Genomic DNA, 26,210 nt, shown 5'->3' with positions numbered 1-26,210 from the left:
TGTGTCCTTTGCTCTCGCCTTTTCTTCCACATCAAGAGTGCCAATGAGATCCGGGATGGAAAACTCCTGCCTCTTATGCTTCAGCAAGGTAGCAAAGTTACTCCATGAAGGAGGAAGCTTAGTGATGACACCTCCGGCAACAAACTTGTCCGGTAGCATACAACTGAAGTGCTCAAGTTCTTTAGCAAATGACTGTATCTCATGAGCTTGCTCAACCACGGAGCGCTCTTCAGTCATCCTGTTATCATAGAATTGGTCCATGATGTACAACTCAGTGCCGGCATCCGAGACCCCAAACTTGGCCTCGAGTGCATCCCACATATCTTTTCCATTATCAATTGACGCATAAGCATCAACTATGTTCTCACCAAGAACACTCAAGAGAGCAGCCTTAAACAGAGTATCCATTTTCTGAAAAGCTTGTGCCTGTTGAGCATCAAGCCCTCCTTCAGGTTTGCCAAGAGTGGCGCATAGCAACTCATGGTTTGAAACCATAAGACTGCTCTCATGCGCCACCTCTTATAGTGGATACCCTCAAACATAGGAGGTTTCATGGAAGCAGCAAAATCACTCGGGGTAAATTGCCTATAATAAGGTTTTTGGATTGTTGGAAATATGAGCAATTTACCAAATAATTTTGCTAAACATTTGTAGAACTTGAGCTAAACATCGTCTGCATATATGAACTTGAGCTAAACACTTCTAGAACGGACACTAGATGAAGCTGCTTAACTAGAGCCAAGAACTGTAGCAGGACTCCTAACAGAAAGAACAAGAACACGTATGGGACAGCAGCAGCAGAAGCACTGGACTTGGGGTCAACATCTTCTCCAGCCATGTCGTCGATGAGGTTGTCGACGTCGGGGAAGTAGTCATCGGAGTCCGTGATGAAGACGCCTGTAGTCGTGCGGAGCGCTCCCCAAAAACCTTATCACCCTTCTCCCGGTGCGGTTCCGGAGGCCTACTTTCCCGACCTGCGGTGCACGCCGCAAGCCGGGATGAGGAAGATCGTAGCAGCAGCTCAGTGGGCAGGAACTTGGAGGCGAGAGGGTTGCGTTGTTCTGGTGTGTCTCTCTGGGAGGAGCGACCTCCCTTTTATAGGCACAGGAGAGGGACGCGAACAGGCTGCGACGGGAGGGAGATGAAGCGAACATGCAGCGGCCGAAGAGACGCGCCGTTCGAATTCAGTGTCCACTACAGAAAACGTTTTAGCTCCCGCGTGACCTTTCGTATACCCGTCGTGCGTGGTAAACACTTAGACATCGGCTCGTTCCCGCAACCCGTGGCGTGGCGTGGCGTGGCGTGGCGTGGCGTGGCGTGGCGGGGCGGGGCGGGCGGCGGAGGAGGAGCGCGCGTGGATGTCCCTCTTGTTCTCACCCTCATACATGTGGAGAAAGAGCCTCCCTTATAAAGAGGTCCAACTCCCTCTAAACTCGCAATGTGGGACTAAACTTTTATTCCACCTCTTGCCTTGCACGAATGGGCTGCGTGGGCCTCTTGGATTTATGAAGTATTTCTGAAATTGTTATTGGGCTGGCCCATAAATAGATAAAATTCCAGCAATATACACATGATCCCCCCGGTGCGCAATACCTGAGAAAGAAAAGGTGAATCGATAGTACATTATATAAAAGTCTAGAGATTGTATAGTCTATTAAATAGAAATAGCAAGAGCAATCAGAAGAAGGCATGTATCACGTTGTTACCCTATACATGAGGCAAGTCATTGACTTATCTTGCAAAGCTGCGTGAATTGGCAAGATTGGAACTCACTCCTTCTCAATCTGATGTGAGTGCACGTGGAGGAGGGTCAACGCGGCCAACAAAAATTCATGGTGCCATCTATATGACTGCTCTGGTGCATACATGATCGGATCAGCCGCCACCTCTGAACTGATTACATCGCACGACCTCAACTCCTGACCTAGCTCCTTTCAGCTAGCAATTGCACGCCTACATGGCCGCATCGCAGCCGCGCTGCCAATCAGCTTGGACGGAGCCCACGCAACACACACGTACACATGCCCGATGACCTGATCCCATGCGGCGGCTGCTCGTAAATTTGTTCGCTTTGGAAGGGATCGTATCCATGTATTTTGTAGATGGATTCCGCCCGAGCAGCTTTTTAGATTGGATACCGAACAAATAAAATTAAGGGCATTGGTGGGTAATTTTATCCAACTTTAATGTTATTAAGTAATTTTTAACATCTAATGGTTGTAGTTTTCTGATGTACTAAATTAATGGTTAGATCTTTCTAATTATCGTGGGATTTTCTAGCCTAATTCTCTTTTTTTCTGGTTATCCCATTAACCATAAATTACTTTTTATATATAATAGATTGGCTTTGATATACCTTGGGATCCGGGTGGATTCACTACTTGAGCACTATATGCCCAGCTTAATGGCTTTAAAGAAAGCGCTGCCAGGGAGACAACCCGAAAGTTTTAGAGAGCCATTTATTTCTGTTGTGTGCTTTTATATAGTTTAAAAACAAAAAAATAAAGAGGAGAACCTAAATTATTTTCAAAAAGAAAAGCGAAAGTGAGAAAGATGAGCGTTGTTGAAGTGGGAGCTAGCCCTGAACTTTGTTCATGCTCATGGAAACTTTGTGAAACTTGATTACAGAAACTTTTCAACAAAAATAAATATCCCCTTGTACAATTCCATTGTATTATAAAAATAATGTGCCAAGGTTTGCCTTTAGGAAGTTTACAATGCTTGTTGGTTTGTGCGGTGCAGGACAGAACCTTTGGCTGTAGTGCGCGATTTTTCATTCTTTTACTGGAACGTCAAATGGTTTTGAAACTTTTTGCACTGTCTTTCTATACAAATTGTTTATTTTTCCTAATTTTGGCAGAATTTTTCAAGTATCATAAGTATGGTGAATGTTCAGATTATTACAGACTGTTCTGTTTTAGACAGATTCTGTTTTTGATGCATAGTTTGCTTGTTTTGATGAAATTATCAATTTATATCAGTGGATTAAGCCATGGAAAAGTTATATTACAGTAGCTACAATGGAAAACAAAATATGAATTGGTTTTCAACAGTTCTTAGAGTAGTGATTTGCTTTATTATACTAACGGATCTTACCGAGTTTTCTGTTGAAGTTTTGTGTGGATGAAGTGTTCGATGATCGAGAAGGTCTCGATGTGAGGAGAAGGAGAGGCAAGAGCTCAAGCTTGGGGATGCCCAAGGCACCCAAGTAAATATTCAAGGAGACTCAAGCGTCTAAGCTTGGGGATGCCCCGGAAGGCATCCCCTCTTTCTTCAACAAGTATCGGTATGTTTTCGGATTCGTTTCATTCATGTGACATGTGCAGATCTTGGAGCGTCTTTTGCATTTAGTTTTCACTTTTCTTTTATGCACTATACTGGTATGAGATAGTCCTTGGTTGGTTTATAGAATTCTCTTTGCACTTCACTTATATCTTTTGAGTGTGGCTTTATAGAAAGCTTCATGTGCTTCACTTATATCATTTGAAGTTTGGATTGCCTGCTTCTCTTCACATAGAAAACCGTCATTTGTAGAATGCTCTTTTGCTTCACTTATATTTGTTAGAGCGTGGGCATATCTTTTGTTGAAAGAATTAAACTCTCTTGCTTCACTTATATCTATTTAGAGATATGACAGGAACTGGCCATTCACATGGTTAGTCATAAAATCCTACATAAAACTTGTAGATCACTGAATATGATATGTTTCATTCCTTGCAATAGTTTTGCGATAGAAAGATGGTGATATTAGAGTCATGCTAGTGGGTAGTTGTGGATTAGTAGAAATACTTGTGTTGAGGTTTGTGATTCCTGTAGCATGCACGTATGGTGAACCGTTATGTAACGAAGTCGGAGCATGAGGTATTTATTGATTGTCTTCCTTATGAGTGGCGGTCGGGGACGAGCGATGGTCTTTTCCTACCAATCTATCCCCCTAGGGGAATGCGTAGTAGTACTTTGCTTCGAGGGATAATAAACTTTTGGAATAAGTATATGAGTTCTTTATGACTAATGTGAGTCCATGGATTATACGCACTCTCACCCTTCTATCATTGCTAGCCTCTTCGGTACCGTGCATTGCCCTTTCTCACCTCGAGAGTTGGTGCAAACTTCGCCGGTGCATCCAAACCCCGTGATATGATACGCTCTATCACACATAAACCTCCTTATATCTTCCTCAAAACAGCCACCATACCTACCTATCATGGCATTTCCATAGCCATTCCGAGATATATTGCCATGCAACTTCCCTCATCATCATATACATGACTTGAGCATTTATTGTTATATTGCTTTGCATGATTGTAAGATAGCTAGCATGATGTTTTCATGGCTTGTCCGTTTTTTGATGTCATTGCTACGCTAGATCATTGCACATCCCGGTACACCACCGGAGGCATTCATATAGAGTCATATCTTTGTTCTGGTATCGAGTTGTAATATTGAGTTGTAAGTAAATAAAAGTGTGATGATCATCATTATTAGAGCATTGCCCCAGTGAGGAAAGGATGATGGAGACTATGATTCCCCCACAAGTCGGGATGAGACTCCGGACGAAAAAAAGACAAAGGCCAAAAAAAGAGAAGGCCCAAAAAAAGAGAAGAAGAAAACAAAAAAAATGAGAGAAAAAGAGAGAAGGGGCAATGTTACTATCCTTTTACCACACTTGTGCTTGAAAGTAGCACCATGTTCTTCATATAAAGAGTCTCTTGAGTTATCACTTTCATATACTAGTGGGAATTTTCATTATAGAACTTGGCTTGTATATTCAAACGATGGGTTTCCTCAAATGCCCTAGGTCTTCATGAGCAAGCAAGTTGGATGCACACCCACTTAGTTTCAGTTTGAGATTTCATATACTTATAGCTCTAGTGCATCCGTTGCATGGCAATCCCTACTCCTCACATTGACATCAATTGATGGGCATCTCCATAGCCCGTTGATTAGCCGCGTCGATGTGAGACTTTCTCCCTTTTTGTCTTCTCCACATAACCCCCACCATCATATTCTATTCCACCTATAGTGCTATATCCATGACTTGCGCTCATGTATTGCGTGAGGGCTGAAAAAGCTGAAGCGCGTTAAAAAGTATGAACCAATTGCTCGGCTTGTCATCGGGGTTGTGCATGATGTGAATATTTTGTGTGGTGAAGATGCAGCATAGCCAGACTATATGATTTTATAGGGATAACTTTCTTTGGCCATGTTATTTTGAAAAGACATGATTGCTTTATTAGTAGGCTTGAAGTATTATTGTTTTTATGTCAAATGATAGACTATTGCTTTGAATCACTCGTGTCTTAATATTCATGCCATGATTAGATACATGATCAAGATTATGCTAGGTAGCATTCCACATCAAAAATTATCTTTTTTATCATTTACCTACTCGAGGACGAGCAGGAATTAAGCTTGGGGATGCTGATACGTCTCCGTCGTATCTATAATTTTTGATTGTTCCATGCCAATATTCTACAACTTTCATATACTTTTGGCAACTTTTTATACTATTTTTGGGGACTAACATATTGATCCAGTGCCCAGTGCCAGTTCCTGTTTGTTGCATGTTTTTGTTTCGCAGAATATCCATATCAAACGGAGTCCAAATGGGATAAAAAGGGATGGAGATTATTTTTGGAATATTCGAAGAATATGGGAAGAAAAATCCACGCGAGACGGTGCCCGAGGGAGGCACGAGGCAGGGGGGCGCGCCCCACCCCCCTGGGCGCGCCCCTGACCCTCGTGGGCTCCCCGTAAGGCGGTTGATGCCCTTCTTCGGCCGCAAGAAAGCTAATTTTTGGAAAAAAATCACGGTGAAGATTTCAGTCTAATCGGAGTTACGGATCTCCATATATATACGAAACGGTGAAAGGGGAGCAGAACAAGAGCGCAGAAACAGAGAGAGACAGAGAGACATATCCTATCTCGGAGGGTCTCTCGCCCCTCCCACGCCATGGAGGCCAAGGACCAGAGGGGAAACCCTTCTCCCATCTAGGGAGGAGGTCAAGGAAGAAGAAGAAGAAGAAGGGGTCCCTCTCCCCTCTCTTCCGGTGGCGCCGAAACATCGCCGGAGCCATCATCATCATCGCAATCTTCACCAACAACTTCACCGCTATCATCACTAACTCTTCCCCCCTCTATGCAGCGGTGTAACCCCTCTTTTACCCGCTGTAATCTCTACTTAAACATGGTGCTCAACGCTATATATTATTTCCCAATGATGTATGGCTATCCTATGATGTTTGAGTAGATCTGTTTTGTCCTATGGGCTAATTGATGATCGTGATTGGTTTGAGTTGCATGTTTTATTATTGGTGCTGTCCTATGGTGCTCTCCGTGTCGCGCAAGCGTGAGGGATCCCCGCTGTAGGGTTTGCAATATGTTCATGATTTGCTTATGGTGGGTGGCGTGAGTGGCAGAAGCACAAACCCGAGTAAGTAGGTTGTTTGCGTATGGGATAAAGGGGACTTGATACTTTAATGCTATGGTTGGGTTTTACCTTAATGATCTTTAGTAGTTGCGGCTGCTTGCTAGAGTTCCAATCATAAGTGCATATGATCCAAGTATAGAAAGTATGTTAGCTTATGCCTCTCCCTCAAATAAAATTGCAATAGTGATTACTGGTTTAGTTATCGATTGCCTAGGGACAAATAACATTCTCGTAACAAAAAGATCTCTACTAAAACTAATTTAGTTGTGTCTTCATCTAAACAACCCCTACTTTTTATTTACGTGCTCTTTATCTTCTTGATTAACTATCCAAAAACACCTACAAAGTACTTCTAGTTTCATACTTGCTCTGGGTAAAGCGAACGTCAAGCGTGCGTAGAGTTGTATCGGTGGTCGATAGAACTTGAGGGAATATTTGTTCTACCTTTAGCTCCTCGTGGGGATCGACACTCTTACTTATCGAAAGAGGCTACAATTGATCCCCTATACTTGTGGGTTATCAACCAGCATGTCATACTTTGGTTCGGCAGTATTGTTGGATGAAGCGGCCCGGACCGACATTACGCGTACGCTTACGCGAGACTGGTTCTACCGACGTGCTTTGCACACAGATGGCTGGCGGGTGTCAGTTTCTCCAACTTTAGTTGAACCGAGTGTGGCTACGCCCGGTCCTTGTGAAGGTTAAAACAACACTAACTTGACGAAATATCGTTGTGGTTTTGATGCGTAGGTAAGAACGGATCTTGCTCAGCCCGTAGCAGCCACGTAAAACTTGCAACAACAAAGTAGAGGACGTCTAACTTGTTTTTGCAGGGCATGTTGTGATGTGATATGGTCAAGGCATCATGCTATATTTTTATTGTATGAGGTGATCATGTTTTGTAACGGAGTTATTGGCAACTGGTAGGAGCCATATGGTTGTCGCTTTATTGTATGCAATGCAAACGCCCTGTAATTGCTTTACTTTATCACTAAGCGGTAGTGATAGTCGTAGAAGCAATAGTTGGCGAGACGACAACGATACTACGATGGAGATCAAGGTGTCGTGCCGGTGACGATGGTGATCATGACGGTGCTTTGGAGATGGAGATCAAAGGCACAAGATGATGATGGCCATATCATATCACTTATATTGATTGCATGTGATGTTTATCCTTTATGCATCTTATTCTGCTTGATTGACGGTAGCATTATAAGATGATCTCTCACTAAATTTCAAGGTACAAGTGTTCTCCCTGAGTATGCACCATTGCCAAAGTTCGTCATGCCAAGACACCACGTGATGATCGGGTGTGATAAGCTCTACGTTCACATACAACGGGTGCAAGCCAGTTTTGCACACGCAGAAATACTCGAGTTAAACTTGACGAGCCTAGCATATGCAGATATGGCCTCGGAACACCGAGACCGAAAGGTCGAGCGTGAATCATATAGTAGATATGATCAACATAGTGATGTTCACCATTGAAAACTACTCCATTTCACGTGATGATCGGTCATGATTTACTTGATTTGGATCACGTGATCACTTAGATGATTAGAGGGATGTCTATCTAAGTGGGAGTTCTTAAATATGATTAATTGAACTTTAATTTATCATGAACTTAGTACCTGATAGTATTTTGCTTGTCTATGTTGTTGTAGATAGATGGCCCGTGCTGTTGTTCCGTTGAATTTTAATGTGTTCCTTGAGAAAGCAAGGTTGAAAGATGATGGTAGCAATTACACAGACTGGGTCCGTAACTTGTGGATTATCCTCATTGCTGCACAGAAGAATTACGTCCTGGAAGCACCATGATAACCCACAAGTATAGGGGAACAATTGTAGACTCTTTCGATAAGTAAGAGTGTCGAACCTAATGAGGAGCTAAAGGTAGAACAAATATTCCCTCAAGTTCTATCGACCACCGATACAACTCTACGCACGCTTAACGTTCGCTTTACCTAGAACAAGTATGAAACTAGAAGTACTTTGTAGGTGTTGTTGGATAAGTTTGCAAGACAATAAAGAGCACGTAAATAAAAGCTAGGGGCTGTTTAGATAAAGACACAACTAAATTAGTTTTAGTAAAGAGCTTTTTGTCACGAGAAAGTTATTTGTCCCTAGGCAATCGATAACTAGACCGGTAATCATTATTGCAATTTTATATGAGGGAGAGGCATAAGCTAACATACTTTCTCTACTTGGATCATATGCACTTATGATTGGAACTCTAGCAAGCATCCGCAACTACTAAAGATCATTACGGTAAAACCCAACCATAGCATTATAAGGCATCAAGTCCTCTTTACTCCCATACGCAAACAACCTACTTACTCGGGTGTGCTTTTGTCACTCACGCCACCCACCATAAGTAAATCATGAACATATTGCAAACCCTACAACGGGGATCCCTCACGCTTGCGCGGCACGGAGAGCACCATAGGACAGCACCAATAATAAAACATGCAACTCAAACCAATCACGATCATCAATTAACCCATAGGACAAAACGGATCTACTCAAACATCATAGGATAGCCATACATCATTGAGAAATAATACATAGCATTGAGCACCATGTTTAAGTAGATATTACAGCGGGTAAAAGAGGGGATACACCGCTGCATAGAGGGGGGAAGAGTTGGTGATGATGGCAGTGAAGTTGTTGGTGAAGATTGCGGTGATGATGATGGACCCCGGTGGCACTCCCGCGCCACCGGAAGCGAGGGGGAGAGAGCCCCCCTCCTTCTTCTTCTACCTTGACCTCCTCCCTAGATGGGAGAAGGGTTTCCCCTCTGGTCCTTGGTCTCCATGGCATGGGAGGGGTGAGAGCCCCTCCGAGATTGGATTTGTCTCTCTGTCTCTCTCTGTTTTGGCCCTTTCACCGTTTCTTTTATAACCGGAGATCCGTAACTCCGATTGGGCTGAATTTTGGACACGATCTCTATCCGGAAATTAGCTTTCTTGTGGTGAAAGAATTGCTACAACCGCCTTACGGGGTGGCCACGAGGGTCCAGGGCGCGCCTGACCCCCTGGGGCGCGCTCCCTGCCTCGTGGCCTCCTCGGGCATCGTATCGCGTTGATTCTTCTTCCCAAAAATCATAAATATTCCAAAAAAATCTCCGTCAGTTTTTATCCCGTTTGGACACCGTTTGATATGAGTTTTCTGCGAAACAAAAAACATGCAACAAACAGGAACTGGCACTGGGCACTGGATCAATAGTTAGTCCCAAAAATAAGATGAAAAGTTGCCAAAAGTATATGAAAGTTGTAGAATATTGGCATGGAACAATAAAAAATTAGAGATACGACGGAGACGTATCACACCGCTAGGTACCAAACCTGCTGCAGGAGCTGAACCAGATGTTATGAACGCCTGGCAAAGCAAAGCTGATGACTACTCGATAGTTTAGTGTGCCATGCTTTACGGCTTAGAACCAGGACTTCAACGACGTTTTGAACGTCATGGAGCATATGAGAAGTTCCAGGAGTTGAAGTTAATATTTCAAGCAAATGCCCGGATTGAGAGATATGAAGTCTCCAATAAGTTCTACTGCTGTAAGATGGAGGAGAATAGTTCTGTCAGTGAGCATATACTCAGAATGTCTGGGTATAACAATCACTTGATTCAACTGGGAGTTAATCTTCCGGATGATAGTGTCATTGACAGAATTCTTCAATCACCGCCACCAAGCTACAAGAGCTTTGTGATGAACTATAATATGCAAGGGATGGTAAGACAATTCCCAAGCTCTTCGCGATGCTAAAGGCTGCGGAGGTAGAAATCAAAAAGGAGCATCAAGTGTTGATGGTCAACAAGACCACCAGTTTCAAGAAAAAGGGTAAAGGGAAGAAGAAGGGGAACTTCAAGAAGAACGGCAAACAAGTTGCTGCTCAAGAGAAGAAACCCAAGTCTGGACCTAAACCTGAGACTGAGTGCTTCTACTACAAACAGACTGGTCACTGGAAGCGGAACTGCCCCAAGTATTTGGTGGATAAGAAGGATGGCAAGGTGAACAAAGGTATATGTGATATACATGTTATTGATGTGTACCTTACTAAAGCTGTAGTAGCACCTGGGTATTTGATACTGGTTCTGTTGCTAATATTTGCAACTCGAAACAGGGACTACCGATTAAGCGAAGATTGGCTAAGGACGAGGTGACGATGCGCGTGGGAAATGGTTCCAAAGTCGATGTGATCGCCGTCGGCACGCTACCTCTACATCTACCTTCGGGATTAGTTTTAGACCTGAATAATTGTTATTTGGTGCCAGCGTTGAACATGAACATTATATCTGGATCTTGTTTGATGCGAGACGGTTATTCATTTAAATCAGAGAATAATGGTTGTTCTATTTATATGAGTAATATCTTTTATGGTCATGCAACCTTGAAGAGTGGTCTATTTTTATTGAATCTCGATAGTAGTGATACACATATTCATAATGTTGAAGCCAAAAGATGCTAGTGCAACATATTTGTGGCACTGCCGTTTGGGTCACATTGGTGTAAAGCGCATGAAGAAACTCCATACTGATGGACTTTTGGAATCACTTGATTATGAATCACTTGGTACTTGCGAACCATGCCTCATGGGCAAGATGACTAAAACGCCGTTCTCCGGAACAATGGAGCGAGCAACGGATTTGTTGGAAATCATACATACTGATGTATGTGGTCCGATGAATGTTGAGGCTCGCGGCGGGTATCGTTATTTTCTCACCTTCACAGATGATTTAAGCAGATATGGGTATATCTACTTAATGAAACATAAGTCTGAACATTTGAAAAGTTCAAAGAATTTTAGAGTGAAGTGGAAAATCATCGTAACAAGAAAATAAAGTTTCTACGATCTGATCATGGAGGAGAATATTTGAGTTACGAGTTTGGTCTTCATTTGAAACAATGCGGAATAGTTTCGCAACTCACGCCACCCGGAACACCACAATATAATGGTGTGTCCGAACGTCATAATCGTACTTTACTAGATATGGTGCGATCTATGATGTCTCTTATTGATTTACCGCTATCGTTTTGGGGTTATGCTCTAGAGACAGCTGCATTCATGTTAAATAGGGCACCATCTAAATCCGTTGAGACGACGCCTTATGAACTGTGGTTTGGCAAGAAACCAAAGTTGTCGTTTCTTAAAGTTTGGGGCTGCGATGCTTATGTGAAAAAACTTCAACCTGATAAGCTCGAACCCAAATCGGAGAAATGTGTCTTCATAGGATACCCAAAGGAGACTGTTGGGCATACCTTCTATCACAGATCCGAAGCCAAGACATTTGTTGCTAAGAATGGATCCTTTCTAGAGAGGGAGTTTCTCTCGAAAGAAGTGAGTGGGAGGAAAGTAGAACTTGATGAGGTAACTGTAACTGCTCCCTTATTGGAGAGTAGTTCATCACAGAAACCGGTTCCTGTGACGCCTACACCAATTAGTGAGGAAGCTAATGATGATGATCATGAAACTTCAGATCAAGTTACTACCGAACCTCGTAGGTCAACCAGAGTAAGATCCGCACCAGAGTGGTATGGTAATCCTGTTCTGGAGGTCATGTTACTTGACCATGACGAACCTACGAACTATGAGGAAGCGATGATGAGCCCAGATTCCGCAAAATGGCTTGAGGCCATGAAATCTGAGATGGGATCCATGTATGAGAACAAAGTGTGGACTTTGGTTGACTTGCCCGATGATCAGCAAGCCATTGAGAATAAATGGATCTTCAAGAAAAAGATTGACGCTGACGGTAACGTTACTGTCTATAAAGCTCGACTTGTTGCGAAAGGTTTTTGACAGGTTCAAGGAGTTGACTACGATGAGACCTTCTCACCCGTAGCGTTGCTTAAGTCCGTCTGAATCATGTTAGCAATTGCGCATTTATGATTATGAAATTTGGCAAATGGATGTGAAGACTGCATTCCTGAATGGATTTTTGGAAGAAGAGTTGTATATGTTGCAACCTGAAGGTTTTATCGATCCAAAGGGTGCTAACAAAGTGTGCAAGCTCCAACGATCCATTTATGGACTGGTGCAAGCCTCTCAGAGTTGGAATAAACGTTTTGATAGTGCGATCAAAGCATATGGTTTTATACAGACTTTTGGAGAAGCCTGTATTTACAAGAAAGTGAGTGGGAACTCTGTAGCATTTCTAATACTATATGTGGAGGACATATTGTTGATTGGAAATGATATAGAATTTCTGGATAGCATAAAAGGATACTTGAATAAAAGTTTTTCAATGAAAGACCTCGGTGAAGCTGCTTACATATTTGGGCATCAAGATCTATAGAGATAGATCAAGACACTTAATTGGACTTTCACAAAGCACATACCTTGACAAAGTTTTTGAAGAAATTCAAAATGGATCAAGCAAAGAAAGGTTTCTTGCCTGTGTTACAAGGTGTGAAGTTGAGTAAGACTCAATGCCCGACCACTGCAGAAGATAGAGAGAAAATGAAAATTGTTCCCTATGCTTCAGCCATAGGCTCTATCATGTATGCAATGATGTGTACCAGACCTGATGTGTGCCTTGCTATTAGTTTAGCAGGGAGGTACCAAAGTAATCCAGGAGTGGATCACTGGACAGCGGTCAAGAACATCTTGAAATACCTGAAAAGGACTAAGGATATGTTTCTCGTTTATGGAGGTGACAAAGAGCTCGTCGTAAATGGTTACGTCGATCCAAGCTTTGACACTGATCCGGACGATTCTAAATCGCAAACCGGATACGTGTTTATATTGAACGGTGGAGCTGTCTGTTGGAGCAGTTCTAAACAAAGCGTCGTGGCAGGATCTACGTGTGAAGCGGAGTACATAGCTGCTTCGGAAGCAGAAAATGAAGGAGTCTGGATGAAGGAGTTCATATCCGATCTAGGTGTCATACCTAGTGCATCGGGTCCAATGAAAATCTTTTGTGACAATACTGGTGCAATTGCCTTGGCAAAGGAATCCAGATTTCACAAGAGAACCAAACACATCAAGAGATGCTTCAATTCCATCCGCGATCAAGTCCAGGTGGGAGACCTAGATATTTGCAAGATACATACGGATCAGAATGTTGCAGACCCGTTGACTAAGCCTCTCTCACGAGCAAAACATGATCAGCAGCAAGGCTCCATGGGTGTTAGAATCATTACTGTATAATCTAGATTATTTACTCTAGTGCAAGTGGGAGACTGAAGGAAATATGCCCTAGAGGCAATAATAAAGTTATTATTTATTTCCTTATTTCATGATAAATGTTTATTATTCATGCTACAATTATATTAACCGGAAACATAATACATGTGTGAATATAGAGAAAAACAGAGCGTCACTAGTATGCCTCTACTTGACTAGCTCGTTGATCAAAGATGGTTATGTTTCCTAACCATAGACATGAGTTGTCATTTGATAAACGCGATCACATCATTAGAAGAATGATGTGATTGACTTGATCCATTCCGTTAGCTTAGCACTTGATCGTTTAGTATGTTGCTATTGCTTTCTTCATGACTTATACATGTTCCTATGACTATGAGATTATGCAACTCTCGTTTACCGGAGGAACACTTTGTGTGCTACCAAACGTCACAACGTAACTGGGTGATTATAAAGGTGCTCTACAGGTGTCTGCGAAGGTACTTGTTGAGTTGGCATAGATCGAGATTAGGATTTGTCACTCCGATTGTCGGAGAGGTATCTCTGGGTCCTCTTGGTAATGCACATCACTATAAGCCTTGCAAGCAATGTGACTAATGAGTTAGTTATGGGATGATGCATTACGGAACGAGTAAAGAGACTTGCCGGTAACAAGATTGAGCTAGGTATTGAGATACCGACGATCGAATCTCGGGCAAGTAACATACCGATGACAAAGGGAACAACGTATGTTGTTATGCGGTTTGACCGATAAAGATATTCATAGAATATGTGGGAGCCAATATGAGCATCCAGGTTCCGCTATTGGTTATTGACCGGAGATGTGTCTCGGTCATGTCTACATAGATCTCGAACCCGTAGGGTCCGCACACTTAAAGTTCGGTGACAATCGGTATTATGAGTTTTTGTGTTTTGATGTACCGAAGGTAGTTCGGAGTCCCGGATATGATCACGGACATGACGAGGAGTCTCGAAATGGTCGATACGTATAGATTGATATATTGGACGACTATGTTTGGACACCGGAACTGCTTCGGGAGGTTTCAGACATTTACCAGAGTACCGGGGGGTTACCGGAACCCCCCGGGGAGTATATTGGGCCTAATAGGCCCTAGTGGGAGAAGAGGAGGGGCGGCCAGGGCAGCCACGCGCCCCCTCCCCCTCTAGTCCGAATTGGACAAGGAGGGGGGCGGCGCCCCCTTTCCTTCTCTGCTTCTTTCCCTTCCTTCTCCTCTCCTACTCCTACTTGGAAGGGGGGAGTCCTACTCCCGGTGGGAGTAGGACTCCTCATGGGGCGCGCCATAGGAGGCCGGCCCCCTCCCCCTCCTCCACTCCTTTATATACGGGGAGGGGGGCACCCCTTGGAGACACAACAATTGATCATTGATCTCTTAGCCGTGTGCGGTGCCCCCCTCCACCATAATCCACCTCGGTAATATCGTAGCGGTGCTTAGGCGAAGCCCTGCGTCGATAGCATCATCATCACTGTCATCACGCCATCGTGCTGACGAAACTCTCCAGCGAAACTCTATTGGATCGTGAGTTTGCGGGACGTCTCTGAGCTGAACGTGTGCAGAACACGGAGGTGCCGTACGTTCGGTACTGAGGATCGGTCGATCGTGAAGACGTACGACTACATCAACCGCGTTGTCATAACGCTTCCGCTTTCGGTCTATGAGTGTACGTGGACACACTCTCCCCTCTCGTTGCTATGCATCACCATGATCTTGCGTGTGCGTAGGATTTTTTTGAAATTACTACGTTCCCCAACAATCGGGTCCAATGAAAACCTTTTGTGACAATACTGGTGCAATTGCCTTGGCAAAGGAATCCAGATTTCACAAGAAGACCAAGCACATCAAGAGACGCTTCAATTCCATCCGTTATCAAGTGTCGGAGGGGGACATAGAGATTTGCACGATACATACGGATCTAAATGTTGCAGACCCGTTGACTAAGCCTCTCTCATGAGCAAAACATGATCAGCACCAAGACTCCATGGGTGTTAGAATCATTACTATGTAATCTAGATTATTCACTCTAGTGCAAGTGGGAGACTGAAGGAAATGTGCCCTAGAGGCAATAATAAAGTTGTTATTTACATTTCCTTATATCATGATAAATGTTTATTATTTATGCTAGAATTATATTAACCGGAAACTTAGTACATGTGTGAATACATAGACAAACAGAGTGTCCCTAGTATGCCTCTACTTGACTAGCTTGTTTATCAAAGATGGTTATGTTTCCTAGCCATAGACATGTGTTGTTATTTGATGAACGGGATCACATCATTAGAGAATGATGTGATGGACAAGACCCATCCGTTAGCTTAGCACTATGATCGTTTAGTTTATTGCTATTGCTTTCTTCATGACTTATACATGTTCCTATGACTATGAGATTATGCAACTCCCAAATACTGGAGGAACACTTAGTGTGCTATCAAATGTCACAATGTAACTGGGTGATTATAAAGATGCTCTACAGGTGTCTCCGATGGTGTTTGTTGAGTTGGCATAGATCGAGATTAGGATTTGTCACTCCGATTGTCGGAGAGGTATCTCTGGGCCCTCTCGGTAATGCACATCACTATAAGCCTTGCAAGCAATGTGACTAATGAGTTAGTTGCAGGATGATGCATTACGGAACGAGTAAAGAGACTTGCCGGTAACGATATTGAACTAGGTATGGTGATACCGACGATCGAATCTCGGGCAAGTAACATACCGATGATAAAGGGAACATCGTATATTGTTATGCGGTTTGACTGATAAAGATCTTCGTAGAATATGTGGGAGCCAATATGAGCATCCAGGTTCCGCTATTGGTTATTGACCAGAGATGTGTCTCGGTCATGTCTACATAGTTATCGGACCCGTAGGGTCCGCACGCTTAACGTTCGATGATGATTCGTATTATGAGTTATGTGATTTGATGTACCGAAGGTTGTTCGAAGTCCCGGATGAGATCACGGACGTGACGAGGAGTCTCAGAATGGTCGAGACATGAATATTCATATATTGAACCTTCGGAGTCCCGGATGAGATCACGGACATGACGAGGAGTCTCAGAATGGTCGAGACATGAATATTCATATATTGGAAGGTTACATTCGGACACCGGAATGGCTCGGGTCGTTTCGGAGTACCGGGGGTTACCGGACCCCCCCCCCCCCCCGGGGAAGTTATTGGGCCTCATGGGCCTAGTGGTGGAAGAGAGGAGGCAGGCCAAGGTGTGGCGCCCCCCCCCCTAGCCCAAACCAAATTGTACTAGGGCTAGGGGTCGGGCCCCCTTTCCTTCTCTTCTCCCTCTCCTTCCCCCCTTCTCCTTGTGGAAGTAGGAAAGGGGGGGCGAATCCTACTTGGAGTAGGACCCCGCCTTGGGCGCGCCTCCTCCTGGCCGGCCTCCTCCTCCCTCCCTCCTTTATATACGTGGGGAGGGAGGCACCCAAAGGCACAACAGACAATCTCTTAGCCATGTGCGGTGCCCTCTCCACAGTTTTAAACCTCGGTCATATCGTCGTAGTGCTTAGGCGAAGCCCTGCGTCGGTAACTTCATCATCACCGTCACCACGCCGTCGTGCTGACGAAACTCTCCCTCGGCCTCAACTGGATCAAGAGTTCGAGGGACGTCACCGAGCTGAACGTGTGAAGATCGCGGAGGTGCCGTGCGTTTGGTACTTGATCAGTTGGATCGCGAAGACGTTCGACTACATCAACTGCGTTACTAAACGCTTCCACTTTTGGTCTACGAGGGTACATGGACACACTCTCCCCGCTCGTTGCTATGCTTCTCCTAGATAGATCTTGCGTGATCGTAGGCAATTTTTTTGAAATACTACGTTCCCCAACAAGGAGGGGCGGCAGAGCTGGGTAGGTGTGGTTGGGTGTTTGAAGAATTTTCCAAATTTCAACCCGCGGCGTATGTATACCTAGTCACTGTCGGTGTGACCGAGTGGAACGACTCAGTTGCACCGAGCTGCAGAATCGAAAGCGGTTACTGCAACTCGGTGAGACCGAACAGTTCTAATCGGTTGCACCAAGGTGAAAACCTAGATTATCTCAATGATTTTGGTGGGACCGAGGGGAAAGAATGGGTCAGACCGAAAGCCATTAAGAGGTTTTGCAGGTTTAAGCCCTTGATGGATTGGTGGCTCCGAGTGCTCCTCACTCGGAGGGTCCGAATTTGACTTGTTCAAACTTTGTGATGTAGCATGAATAGAGTTTGAGACGAGAAAAACATAGATAGCTAGAGGGAGTTCTTAGGCATTCTTGTCCATCCATTTGGAAAAAAGAAAGACCAAACAATCAAAGCAACAAATGGATGTCCTCAAATGGAGAAAATTATGCAACCAACATGCTCACTCAATAAGATAGCAAATGAAATATGTGGCAAAGCATGCACAAACACTCTAGCATCTATCAAGCAATTGGCGATGATTAGGTCATCCATATATGAGTATATTGACTGAGGAGTCAAATGAGAACATTTGATCGTAGGTCATACTCATCGTTTAAGCACAAGTGGGGTTACCACTTTTACATAAAGCATTGTTGTGTTCACACCATTAGAGTTGCTTTAGCTCAATTCTTATAGTGAAGCTCCCCTAGATGTGATATCCCCCATAAGAGGGATGAACTAACCTTGGGTTTTCTCGATGATGACTTCATGTAGATGTTGAAGATGTGGATGCTCAATGTTGATGTAGATCATTTGGAGCAATCCATTGGAGTGCGTTGCACTTTCAATACCTACACAGGTTAGTCCCACAAGGAACATGCAAGAATAACCATATACATAAAGTGAACTACACATATGATGATGTCCATGAAAGCATTAGGTTACCTTGTCCCTTGTCCTAACAACAAGAGGGTTTGTGACTCCTTGAACTAGTGCAAGATATGGAAGTTGATTGCACTTGTCCTTGCCAAAATGAGTATGAGTGAAGTTTGTTGGCGGAGTCACCCTCAAGAACTCTCTAGTTCTTCTTCTTTGGGATCCACATCAACTTGATGGGGATTTTGGAGTTGTAGTCATACTTGATGAAGTAGAACTTGATGTAGTCTTGGGAACCCACTTGACCAAGGCCTTTGGAGCTTCTCCAAATGAATCAATCTCTTCTTGAAGCTTGTCCTTGCCTTTTAGCTTGTGGTCTTGTGGTGGAAGATCATCTTGAGCTTGTGTTCCTTTGAAAGAAGTGGGATCATACTTCTCTTGTTGAGGAACAAACTTCGTCTTGGGGTATTGATCTTCTTCCCACTCAACTCCATTGGCATTGAACTTGCGTTCAAAACCAACACCTTGATTCTTCCGATGCGTTCGTTGCTTGCGTAATATTTCCTCAAATTGCTTACTTCCGGCAAGGCTCTTGTAAACACCTTTCTCTATAATTCCCTTCAATAAGATATTTTCTTGCTCAAGTGTAACTTGGCTAAGAGAATCATTAGTGGAATCAAGAGAACTACTAGAAGCAACAATATTGGATTTAGCATGATTATTGTTACTACTAGAAGAAGAATCTTTCTTGCTCTCGTTGCTAGATTTTACTTGTGGCATGTAAGTAGACAAGAGTAAATGCTTGGCAATGTAAGAAGAACTTTTCTCACGAAGATCATCATTGATTGCTTTTAAGAACCCATGCTCTTGCTCTAAATTGATCTTTTCAAAGCGTAGCTTCTCATGAGTCTTTAAAAGCTCTCGATGACCCTCTAAGGTAGTTTCATGAGCTAACTTAAGAGTGTTTAGTTCTTTAGTTAGACGCTCAATCTCCTTCTTATCATTGTCATTCGGTTCATCTTGATTAGCATGATTAATACCAATTTCATCATAGTTTCCATCACTAGTGTTGTCAACAAGTAAATCATCATCATCTAGCAAATCATCTTCATTACTATTGAAATCAACATACTTGAGGTGTGATACCTTGGGGCCTTTAGCCATGAAGCATCTTCCAATTCCTTCATTTGGTGAGTCGATATGTCGTAGGAGTTGGATGACACAAGTGCAAGACCGGCAACACCTTCATCTTGAGTATATTCGGAGTCGGAGTGATAACTTCTCTCGGAGTAGTTGTCGGAGTCGGAACTGGATACCCATTCACCAACATGAGCTTGATGTATTCGTCTTGTATAGCTCTTTGATGACTTGTCCTTCCTTTCCGAATCCTTGCTTCTATGAGAGGGTCTTCGTTCATAACGATCATCTCTACTCCTTCTCTCTCTCTTGGTGGTGATTCCTCTCTTTTACTTCTCCTTTTAGGTGAGTCTTCTCTTCTTTTGTAGGGAGTCGTACACTCATTGGAGTAGTGTCCGGGTATTCCACAATTGTAGCAATTGCGATCATGACTAGAAGATATTTTGTCATTGTAGGACATTGACTTGGAACTTCTCTCTTTGCTTCTACTCTTGTAAAACTTGTTGAAGTTCTTCACCATTAAGCCCAATTATTCATTGAAGACTTGTTTCTGACTTGATGTTGTAGGAGCATCACATGAAGCTTTGTAAGCACCACTAGACTTGTTGTGAAGCTCTTCCTTATCCTTGAGTGAGATCTCATGAGCAACAACCCTACCAATGACTTCCGTTGGCTTGAGATCTTTGTAATTGGGCATCATTTGGATCAAGGTGCACATGATATCATATTTTCCATCCAAGGCTCTTAGGATCTTCTTGATGAGGAATCTGTCGGTCATCTCTTCGCTTCCTAAGCCGGCAATCTCATTTGTGATGAGAGCAAGCCTAGAGTACATCTCAGCGACTCCTTCACCATCCTTCATTTTGAACTTGTCAAGTTGACTTTGAAGCACATCCAATTTGGACTCCTTGATGGACTAGGTACCTTTGTGCATATCAACCAAAGTATCCCAAATTTCGTTTGCATTCTCAAGACGTCTGATTTTGTTGAATTCTACAGGGCATAATCCGTTGAAGAGGATATCGCAAGCTTGAGCATTGTATCACAACATGTTCAATTCTTTCGCGGATGCTTCACGATCCGGTTCTCTTCCATCCTCGAAGTATTCACCTTGCAAGCCAATACACACAATAGCCCAAATGGCGGGGTTATGACCAAGAATATGCATTTTCATCTTATGCTTCCAACTAGCAAAATTTGTACCATCAAAGTAAGGACCTCTATGGTGGTAATTTCCCTCGATAGACGCCATATTCTCCTAGGTTGTGAAACCAAGGCTATGATCACCAAAGCTATGGAAATAAAGGAAAATGGAGACCAAAGCTCTGATACCACTTGTAGAATCGATAGTAGGTCTACAGGGGGGGTGATTAGACTACTTGACCAAATAAAAATCTAGCCTTTTCCCAATTTTAAGTCTTGGCAGATTTTAGCAACTTAGCACAAGTCAAGCAATCAACCTACACATGCAATTCTAAGAGTGTAACAGCGGAAAGTAAAATATTGCATATGAAGGTAAAGGGAAGGGTTTGGAGAAGGCAAACGCAATGTAGACACGAAGATTTTTGGCGTGGTTCCGATAGGTGGTGCTATCGTACGTCCACGTTGATGGAGACTTCAACCCACGAAGGGTAACGGTTGCGCGAGTCCATGGAGGGCTCACCCACGAAGGGTCCACGAAGAAGCAACCTTGTCTAACCCACCATGGCCATCGCCCACGAAGGACTTGCCTCACTCGGGTAGATCTTCATGAAGTAGGTGATCTCCTTGCCCTTACAACTCCTTGGTTCAACTCCACAATCTTGTCGGAGGCTCCCAAGTGACACCTAACCAATCTAGGAGACACCGCTCTCCAAAAGCTAATAGATGGTGTGTTGATGATGAACTCCTTGCTCTTGTGCTTCAAATGGTAGTGTCCCCAACACTCAACTCTCTCTCATAGATTTGGCTATGGTGGAAAGATGATTTGAGTGGAAAGCAACTTGGGGAAGGCTAGAGATCAAGATTCTTGTAGTTGGATTGGAATGTCTTGGTCTCAACACATGAGTAGGTGGTTCTCTCTCAGAAAATGAGTAGTGGAAGTGTAGGCACATTCTGATGGCTCTCTCTTAAATAGAGAAGGGGGTGTGCTACCTCTTGAGCACTGCGTTGGTTTTCCCTTGAAGAGGAAAGGGTGATGCAGCAAAGTAGCGTAAGTATTTCCCTCAGTTTTTTAGAACCAAGGTATCAATCCAGTAGGAGGCCACGCACAAGTCCCTTGCACCTACACAAACAAATAAATCCTCGCAGCCAACGCAATAAAGGGGTTGTCAATCCCTTCACAGTCACTTACGAGAGTGAGATCTGATAGATATGATAAGATAATATTTTTGGCATTTTTATGATAAATATGCAAAGTAAATTAAAAGCAAAATAAAAGGCAATGGAAATAGCTTGTTGTTGAAAGTTTAATATGATGGAAAATAGACCCGGGGGCCATAGGTTTCACTAGTGGCTTCTCTCATGAGCATAAATATTACGGTGGGTGAACAAATTACTGTTGAGCAATTGACAGAATTGAGCATAGTTATGAGAATATCTAGGTATGATCATGTATATAGGCATCACGTTCGCGACAAGTAGACCGACTCTTGCCTGCATCTACTACTATTACTCCACACATCGACCGCTATCCAGCATGCATCTAGAGTATTAAGTTCAAAAGAACAGAGTAACGCTTTAAGCAAGATGACATGATGTAGAGGGATAAATTCATGCAATATGATATAAACCCCATCTTGTTATCCTCGATGGAAACAATACAATACGTGCCTTGCTGCCCCTACTGTCACTGGGAAAGGACACTGCAAGATTGAACCCAAAGCTAAGCACTTCTCCCATTGCAAGAAAGATCAATCTAGTAGGCCAAACCAAACTGATAATTCGAAGAGACTTGCAAAGATAACCAATCATACATAAAAGAATTCAGAGAAGATTCAAATATTGTTCATGGATAAACTTGATCATAAACCCACAATTCATCGGTCTCAACAAACACACCGCAAAAGAAGATTACATCGAATAGATCTCCACAAGAAAGGGGGAGAACATTATATTGAGATCCAAAAAGAGAGAAGAAGCCATCTAGCTAATAACTATGGACCCAGAGGTCTGAAGTAAACTACTCACACATCATCGAAGAGGCTATGGTGTTGAAGTAGAAGCCCTCCGTGATCGATGCCCCCTCCGGCGGAGCTCCGGAAAAGGCCCCAAGATGGGATCTCACGGGTACAGAAGGTTGCGGCGGTGGAATTAGGTTTTTGGCTCCATCTCTGATCGTTTGGGGTACGTAGGTATATATAGGAGGAAGAAGTACGTCAGTGGAGCAACGTGGGGCCCACGAGGGTGGAGGGCGCGCCCCCCTACCTCGTGGCTTCCTGGTAGCTTTCTTGACGTAGGGTCCAAGTCCTCTGGATCACATTCGTTCTGAAAATCACGTTCCCGAAGGTTTCATTCCGTTTGGACTCCGTTTGATATTCTTTTACTGGGAAACTCTGAAATAGGCAAAAAATAGCAATTCTGGGCTAGGCCTCCGGTTAATAGGTTAGTCCCAAAAATAATATAAAAGTGTATAATAAAGCCCATTAACGTGCAAAACAGAATATAATATAGCATGGAACAATCAAAAATTATAGATACGTTGGAGACGTATCAGGGTGGTGGGGTATATATAGCCTCCACACAAAATCCAACCGTTACACACAATTGACCCAACTCGGCTAGACCGAATAGAAGAACTCAGTGAGAACGATTCAGGTCAAAATGTGAACGTTAGGAATCTCGGTGGGGCCGACATGATCAACTCGGTGGGACCGATGTGCTAGGGCTAGGGCAAAACTTCATCTTGGTGTGACCGATTGCATGAACTCGGTGAGACTAATTTCAGCAATGAGTAAACAGGGAATTGGTCAGGAAAACTCGATGGGACTGATCGCTCATTTCGGTAAGACCGAAATGTTACAAAAGGAAACAGAGAGTTTGCATTGCGAACTCGGTGGGACCGATTGCTCATTTCGGTAAGACCGAAGCGTTACGAAGGGAAACAGAGAGTTTGCATTGCCATCTCGGTGAGACCGAATTGTCTAGGATTTCTGGTTGTGGCTATGTCAAAAGAACTCAGTGGTGCCAGATAGATCAAATCGATAGAGCAGAGTTTGACTTTGGGTTTTGGACATATTTGGAAATGAGAAAGTGGTTGAGGGTTTTGGAGCATATCATAAGAACTTTGAGCAAGTAGACCATTAAGCAACACCTCATCCCCTTTTAATAGTATTGGCTTTTCCTATGGACTCAATGTGATCTTGGATCACTAAAATGAAAATGAAGAGTCTTGAGCTTTTGCCAATCTTTGTCCTTAGCATTTTGAGGGGTCCACATCTCTAGTCCATGCCATGCCAATCATTGAACTTTCTGAAATATTTAACTTGAATGGATATTAGTTCAATGAGCTATATGTGTTATGAATTACCAAAACCACCCGGGGATTAGTTGCACTTTCACACATCCTGGTGGCCCGTAGAAGAGGACACCCTTGGACGGTGACATGCTGAACTTCTCGAATTTCTCTGGGTGCTCGACTGGGTACTGGACGGTCTCTTGCAGCTCCCTCTTGACGCCGTTGAGGCCGCCGATATCGTTCCAGCTGACGTTGGGCACCTCGATGACAATCTCACATAGCGCAGACGGGTTCGTGCCGACTAGAGCCGTCTTAAGGTGGTCATTGGTGACGGCCATGGAGTTCAAGATCTCGGCATCAATGGTGTCGTCCTCTAGATCGATCACGTCCATCTTCTCCCTGATGCACTGCAGCACCGCCTCGGTGCAGAGCGCCGCCAAGTCGGCGCCGACGTAGCCGTGCGTATCCTTGGCAATCACCTCTAGGTTGACGTCCTCGTCCAGCTTCATGTTTTTGGTGTGGATGCGGAGCACTTCGAGACGCCCGACCTTGTCCGGCACGCCGATGTCCATCTCGCGATCGGACCTCCCGAAGCGCCTCAAGGCAGGGTCGATGTTGTTGGGACGGTTCATGGCGCCCATGACGATGACGTGCGCGCGGGCTTTCATGTCGTCCATCAGAGTCAACAGCTGGGAGACGATACGCCTCTCGACCTCGCCGTGAGTCTTCTCCCTATTCGGAGCAATGGAGTCGATCTCATCAATAAAGATGATGGAAGGCGCGTTCTTCTCGGATTGCTCGGAGGCCTTCCTCGGGTTGCTCTCGCTCTCTCCGGCCATCTTGGACATTATCTCCGGGCCGTTCATAAGGAAGAAGAAGGCCCAGGTCTCGTTTGCCACCGCACGGGCGATCAACGTCTTGCCGGACCCGGGAGAGCCGTACAGGAGGATGCCTTTGGGAGGCTTGACGCCAATAGACTTGAAGATCTGCGGATGCCTGAGACCCTGAGTGGCAGCTCGGCGAGCTCCCTGATGAGAGCCAGCGGTTTCCCCACGCCACCCACGTCGTCATAGCCGACATCGTCGAGCCTCTCCTTGTCCTCCCGCTTGACCGTCTCACCGGCGCAGAAGATCTCTGTGTCGGCCGCCATGATGCAGTAGTCCGTTGCGGGGTCGATCTCCATGACCTTGAACTCCATGCTCTGCATGCCGCCATGCACGAGGAAGAGGTCGCCCTTGTGGAGCGGGCGGTAGGCGTCCAGGAAATAGGGCTTGAGGTAGGCGTCGAAGAGGTTCCCCGCGATGCCCTCGACGGTGTTGTCAATGAGGAGGATGTGCACGCGTCGGCCATACTTGGCGTCGTGGCACAGGTGCACCGACACAACGTCGGCAATGCGCACGCGCAGGTTGGAGCAGGTGACCTTATTGATCCTGAGCTTGTGCCCCTCGCAGGTGTCGTCGGGCAGTGCCGTGCAGACCGTGTTGTGGCGGCGCTTGCCCTTGAGCAGCACGATGTCGCCTTTGAATATGGAGAGCTTCTCCATGGTGGCGGGGGTGGAGGGTGCACATGGAGTTGTCGTCGTCGGTGGTGGCCTCCTCCACCACAAGCCGGTTCGCCGCCTTCTTGGACGCTGCCGTGCTTGCCATCGCGTTCAACTCTCAATGATCGGCTTGCATCGTCTCTCGTATGCTACTCTCTCTTGTTGGATGTCGAGCGCTGATTTGCGTAGGTGTTGCGGTGAAGAGGATACTGAAAGTGCAACTATCCCTGGGTGGTTTTGGTAATTCCTAACAACATATAGCTCATTGAGCTAATGCTATTTTAAGATAGATATTTCAGGAAAGCTCAGTGATTGGCATGGCATGGATTAGAAAGTGGACCCTTCAAAATGCTAAGGACAAAAGATTGGCTCAAGCTCAAAGCACAAGACTCTATATTTTCTATTTTAGTGATCCAAGATCACATTGAGTCTATAGGAAAAGCCAATACTATTAAGAAGGGATGAGGTGTTGCTTAATGAGGTGCTTGCTCAAATTGCTTAGTGATATGCTCCAAAACCCTCCACTACTTTCTCATATCCACATATGTCCCAAACCAAAAGTCCAACTCGGCCCCACCGATTCTTTCTATCCGACGCCACCGAGTTCAGTTGACATAGCCACTGCCAGAAACCCTAGTCTTTTCGGTCTCACCGATAGGGATCTCGGTCTCACCGAGATGGGATTGTAATCTCTCTGTTTCCCTTCGTAACGTTTCGGTCAAACCGAGATGAGCGATC

General features: G+C 44.4%; 1 pseudogene; it reads right to left on the bottom strand.

The window, feature by feature from the left end:
• LOC123173021 (cell division control protein 48 homolog A-like) overlaps window positions 1-25,578 on the bottom strand; it is a 98,912-nt pseudogene extending 73,334 nt beyond the window's left edge.
• Window positions 25,579-26,210: the final 632 nt, after the last annotated feature.

This window comes from Triticum aestivum, chromosome 1D (assembly GCF_018294505.1).
Source record: "Triticum aestivum cultivar Chinese Spring chromosome 1D, IWGSC CS RefSeq v2.1, whole genome shotgun sequence".
Lineage (NCBI taxonomy): Eukaryota > Viridiplantae > Streptophyta > Magnoliopsida > Poales > Poaceae > Triticum > Triticum aestivum.
Note: the sequence above shows the minus strand (reverse complement) of the source record. Positions and strands in the feature narration are given on the sequence as shown.